Consider the following 6,000-nt stretch of genomic DNA (forward strand, 5'->3'; position numbering starts at 1 on the left):
AAGATTCCTCCTTTCACTGCAGGAGGCATGGATTTGATCAGATCCCACATACTGCAGGGTGGGTACCGCAGATGCAGCCAGAAAGAAAAAGAAAGGAGTTCTGAGGACAGAACTCAGAAAACAGTTCTAGTTTTCCTCTCCCACCACCTGGTGGTGGGGAGGCAAGGGGGGTGGGTCAGGGAATGACAGCTGTCCTGCAATTCAACCTTTAATTGAACCCATGTCATAGCTTCCAAGTAGGCCTGGTGAATCTCACATTCCTTTGTACTTTGGGAGATGTTCAGAGCTTGGAGAGAAAATGTTAAATGCCTTGATCTCAATACATACACACACACAGTGGTTATGTAAATACAATTGCCCTTGGGATCCAGTGAGAAGAGTGCTTCCAGGACCCTAAGGATACCAAAATCTGTGATGCTCAAGTCTGTGAGAGAAAATGGCATTCAGTTCAGTTCCGTTGCTCAGTCATGTCCAACTCTGGAACCCCATGGACTGCAGCATGCCAGGTTTCCCTGTCCATCACCAACTCCCGGAGCTTGTTCAAACTCATGTCCATCGAGCTGGTGATGCCATCCAGCCATCTCATCCTCTGTCATCCCCTTCTTCTCCTGCCCTCAATCTTTCCCAGCATCAGGGTCTTTTCCAATGAGTCAGTTCTTCGCATCAGGTGGCCAAAGTATTGGAGCTTCAGCTTCAGTATCAGTACTTCCTTTAAGTGAGGTTGATTTCCTTTAAGATTGACTGGCTTGATTTCCTTGCAGTCCAAGGGACTCTCAAGAGTCTTCTCCAACACCACAGTTCAGAAGCATCAGTTCTTTGGCACTCAGCTTTCTTTATGGTCCAACTCTCATATCCATACATGACTACTGGAAAAACCATAGCTTTGACTAGATAGACCTTTGTTGGCAAAGTAATGTCTCTGCTTTTAATATGTTGTCTAGGTTTGTCACAGCTTTTCTTACAAGGAACAAGCATCTTTTAATTTCATGGCTGCAGTCACCATCTGCAGTGATTTTGGAGACCAGAAAGAAGGTCTGTCACTGTTTCCATTGTTTCCCCATCTATTTGCCATGAAGTGATGGGACCGGATGCCGTGATCTTCGTTTTCTGAATAGTGAGTTTTTGCATATACTCTGTGAACATCTTCACATATACTTCAAATCATCTTTAGTTTGCTTATAATACCTGTGCTGTGTGCTATGCTAGGTCACTTCAGTCGTGTCCAGCTCTTTGCAATCCTGTAGACTTTAGTATTCCAGGCTCCTCTGTCCATGGGATTCTCCAGGCCAGAATACTGGAGTGGGTTTCCATGCCCTCCTCCAGGGAATCTTCCTGAGCCAGGGATCAAACCCACATCTCTTACATCCCCTGCATTGGCAGGCAACGTAAATGCTAAGTCAGCCATTGTAAATACAAGTAAATGTCGCCCAAATAGTTGCCAGCAAACAGCAAGTTCAAGTTTTGCTTTTTGGAACTTTCGGTTGGTTGAATCCATGGAGGTGGAACCCTCAGATACAGATGACCTGCTGTATTTCTAAAAGACGAATGCCAATCGAAGATGTCTGTTGTTCAGTTGCTCAATCGTTTTCACCTCTTCGAGACCCTGTGGACTGCAGCGTGCCGGGCTTCCCTGTCTAGCGATTTCTAAAGGCTTGGAATTAACCCTTGCTGTGTCAGTGAGCTCTCTTTATAAAATTATCAAGTCTGGGCAGGAAACTGGATCTGTCCCAGTGGAAGTTCCAGCTTACTCTGCCTCTGGATGTGATGAAAATAGCTTGATTCTCTTCCTGGCCGTGAGCTGGTCAGCTTTGAGACTGCAGATGGTAAAGAGGTATAGAACCGCATGGGGCTGAAGGATGCCACTCTGTCTGTCACGCAGTTTCAAATCATCCAGGGTGATCTGCCTGTCCACTCTCAGTTCCCATTTCCCCCACTTGGCTTAGACACATTGGTTTTCCACATGGCAAGAACTGGGCAAAGTTTCATTTGACCTCAGTAAAGCCCTGGGAAGGAATGTCCCCTCTTGCCCATTTGCCATACCATGGTGCTCACACACAGGACTACATCCCCTCCTCCTCTGAAGCAACAGGCATCTGCTTCTGGCTCGATGCCGTCCAGGGCAGATTTTCAAGTACGAACTGGCATAAATACTTTAAATGGATGTGTAAATTCAGAGCTTTTCAGGACAAGATACAAGGATAGGTCGTCTAAGTTAGGTCTGACCCCTTGTCGCTCTCAGAAAAGAAAACTCATAAGAGCTTGAACTTGCTCAGTTAGCCAAAAAGAATCTCAGACATGAATCTCCTCAAAGCTATTCTGCTACTGCTACTGCTAAGTCGCTTCAGTCGTGTCCAACTCTGTGCAACCCCAGAGACGGCAGCCCACCGGGCTCCCCCACCCCTGGGATTCTCCAGGCAAGAATACTGGAGTGGGTTGCCATTCTAGTGGTAAAGAATCCACCTGCCAATGCAGGAGACGTAGGAGGCGAGGGTTCAATCCCTGAGTTGGGAAGATCCCCTGGAGAAGGAGTGGCAACCCACTCCAGTATTCTTGCCTAGAAATCCCACGGACAGAGGAGCCTGGCACGCTACAGTCCATGGGACCACAAAGAGTCGGAAGCGCCTGAACACAAACAAAGCTATTATATGTGCTGGGAGTGTCCAATGTTCATTTTAGCACTGTTTGAAAGGTAAACAGAAGTAAATGAAAGTTATATTGTTGCTGTTGTTTAGTCACTCCGTCATGTCCAGCTGTTTGCAATCCCATGGACAGAAGCGTGCCAAGCTCCCCTGGCCTCCACTATCTGTTGGGGTTTGCTCAGATTCATGTCCACTGAGTTGGTGAAGCTATCTTCTCCTTTTGCCTTCAGCCTTTCCCCCCCAAAAGTTATATAGTATCTTCCAAAGTCAAATGAATGTTACTCCCTGCCACTCTGGTTTAAAAGTTTAGGATTTACCAAAAATGTCATGTTCCTCCCTCTTCCTTTATTTCTGCTATGCTTCTGCCTTCATTCCCTCCACCTACTCTTTCCTTCCTGTTCTTATTGTTTACTTTCTAAATTCCTCTCAGTGAAATATTTGAATATGATTTCATGAAATGAGAGGTCTCTAGGTACCCACTGCATCTTCCCCTTTTTTGTCTCTGAGCAAGCTTATCCTGAAACTGCTTTTGAAAGATTAAACTGATGAAACTCCAAGAACTTCCCAGAGCACAGGCTCTTGGCTGAGTATTTCTCAGCTGCGTGGAAAGTCTTGCTAGCAAAGTGGTATGATGCAGGTATTAATAATTATAGAATAGGGAGGGCTGTGTTGACAATGACATCTGAACTTGGCTGGGGAAGTGAGCTGACCCTGCCACCTTGGACAGCTGTTACTGTTGCTGAGTTGTTAAATCGTGTCCGACTCTTTGCAACCCCATGGATTGTAGTCCACCAGGCTCCTCTGTCCATTGGATTTCCCAGGCAAGAATACTGGAGTGGATTACCATTCCCTTCTCCAGGAGATCTTCCCGACGCAGGGATTGAACCCTCGGCTCCTGCCACATCCCCTGCATAGCAGGCAGATTCTTCACCGCTGAGCCACCTGGGAAACTGAATAATTACAATTACCAGACTGTTATAAAAGCCGTGATCTATTTTTCAGGATGTGTACGGGTGGTCAGAATGGCTAAAAGAACAGATCTCCTGATCTGTGGCTGCTTGGTTACAGATTCATAACCAGAGAATAACAAGCATACAAATAAGCAGTTGTGATCAAAATAAAAAGTGAAAAGATTCTGCCTTTTTCCAGCTAATGCCAATAGTAGCCCATTCTGGAAGGTAAATATTAAAGGTATATCACCTTCACCGCTTGGCCTCTCATGAATACATTATCCCTACTGCTTAATGGACCATTTCAGGTAAAGGACTGAATATTTATAAGGAATTAGAGATTTGGCTATCTCTCCCTTTGCCTTGAAGGCAGCAAGCCCAGAGGGTGAAGGCTGACCACATAGCCTGTGTTCCATTAAAGTCAACCAAGTGTCCAATCCCCAAGTAAAGGAATCTCACGTCCTCCTTCAAGATTTACCCCTTGAACTCCAATACTGGTCAGAGCAAACCTGCTCGCTAAACCCCCATCACTGTGAGAAAAGCAGTTAGAACATCTTTGAATTTTCCTGAAGAAAACTGTCAGAGGAAGGGATATAAAGCTGGACAGTCCAACCTGAAAGTCTTAGAATGTATTTCCCACTGGGAAATTGTGTGGTCAGCAGAGCACACAAGACTTCAGGACCCTCTTAAAGTGATCTTTGAGACCAAGCTTTAACAATTTCAGAGACCCAGATCATTTCTTGGTGAAAACAAACAAACAAACAAAAAAACCTGAAGTGACTCAATCCAACAAAGGTCCGTCTAGGCAAAACTATGGCTTTTCCAGTAGTCGTGTATGGATGTGAGAGTTGGATCATAAAGAAAGCTCAGCACCGAAGAATTGATGCTTTTGAACTATGGTGTTTGAGAAGATTCTTGAGAGTCTCTTGGGCTGCAAGGAGATCAAACCAGTCAATCTTCAAGGAAATCAACCCTGAATATTCATTGGAAGGACTGATGCTGAACCTGAAGCTCCAATACTTTGGCCACCTGATGCCAAGAGGTAACTCACTGGAAAAGACCCTGATGCTGGGAAAGATTGAAGACAAGAGGAGAAGGGGAAAATAGAGGATGAGATGGTTGGATGGCATTACCAAGTCTATGGGCATGAGTTTGAGCAAGCTCCGGAAGTTGGAGATGGACAGGGAAGGCTGGCATGCTGCAGTCCTTGGGGTCGCAAAGAATCAGACACAACTGATCAGCTGAACAGCAACAAGAGTGACTCAATAATTCAGCTTCACTGGAAATTCTTTCTGGTTAAATTTAAGGAGAATTGCTTAGGGTAATATTTTTAACTGTTAAGTCTTACAGGACTAAAGAGATTTCTTTCAAACCCTTATGACTTGCACACATGCACACACACACACATACACAAGGTAATCTGCTCCTCTAAACGTACAGATGCCAGGGCCACCTGACTCTTTGTGGGTGGTATGTAAGAAGTGTCTCAAGGATCTGGAGCCTGGCAGGGCTTGTGGCCACAGAATTCACAGCCATTCTTCCTTAGCAGAGCTAGGTAAATGCTGACAAACACACAGAGCTCCTTTTCCAGACCCTTTGCCAATCATCCCCACCTTGGTTTCAACTATGCTTCATCCAAATTCCAGGGCTATCCCGTGCAGTTTATTTCATTTCATCTTTCTACTTATAAATTCACTTTAACCATTCTGGTCTGTGACCCAGCATCTTAATTACAGTTGGGGGATACCTACGTCTCTTCTGCCACCCATTGGTGACTATTCGTAGAGTGGTCACATCCACAGACTCAAACCAAATACCCCCAGTCTTCCTAATTTTTTACTCTTAAAGGGAGGTTTATCTCGATGTTATGGGGACCTCTTAATCTACCCCTGGTCATAACAATTTCCATTTGAAAATCCATCATGCCCTCACTAAAGTTCTTTTTTCTGGATGGTGTTCTGGGAAGCACTCACTGAATTTTGAATGAAGAGCAACTCCAAACCAGCCAGATGTGGGGACATTCACTGTCTGCCTCCTGCAGTCCTCACAGGATCCATGACAGCAAGGAGGATGTCCGATTTAATCAGCTTCTCTGATTATAAAAAACATGATTTCTGAACAAAATTCCAACAGTGCATGAAAATGTAAATAAGAAAGTTAGAAGTCATCCAAAACCTCACTCTGAGGTAATTATTACAAAGACTCCTTTTTATCTGTTCATACACATATGTGGGCCTCCCCAGCGGCTCAGCGGTAAAGAGTCTGCCTGTAATGCAGGAGACGTGGGTTCTACCCCTGGACTGGGGAGATTTTCTGGAAGAGGGCATGGCAACCCACTCCAGTACTCTTGCCTGGAGAATCCCATGGACAGAGGAGCCTGGCGGGCTATAGCCCATAGGGTCACAAAGAGT

This window comes from Budorcas taxicolor, chromosome 5 (assembly GCF_023091745.1).
Source record: "Budorcas taxicolor isolate Tak-1 chromosome 5, Takin1.1, whole genome shotgun sequence".
Classification (NCBI taxonomy): Eukaryota; Metazoa; Chordata; class Mammalia; order Artiodactyla; family Bovidae; genus Budorcas; species Budorcas taxicolor.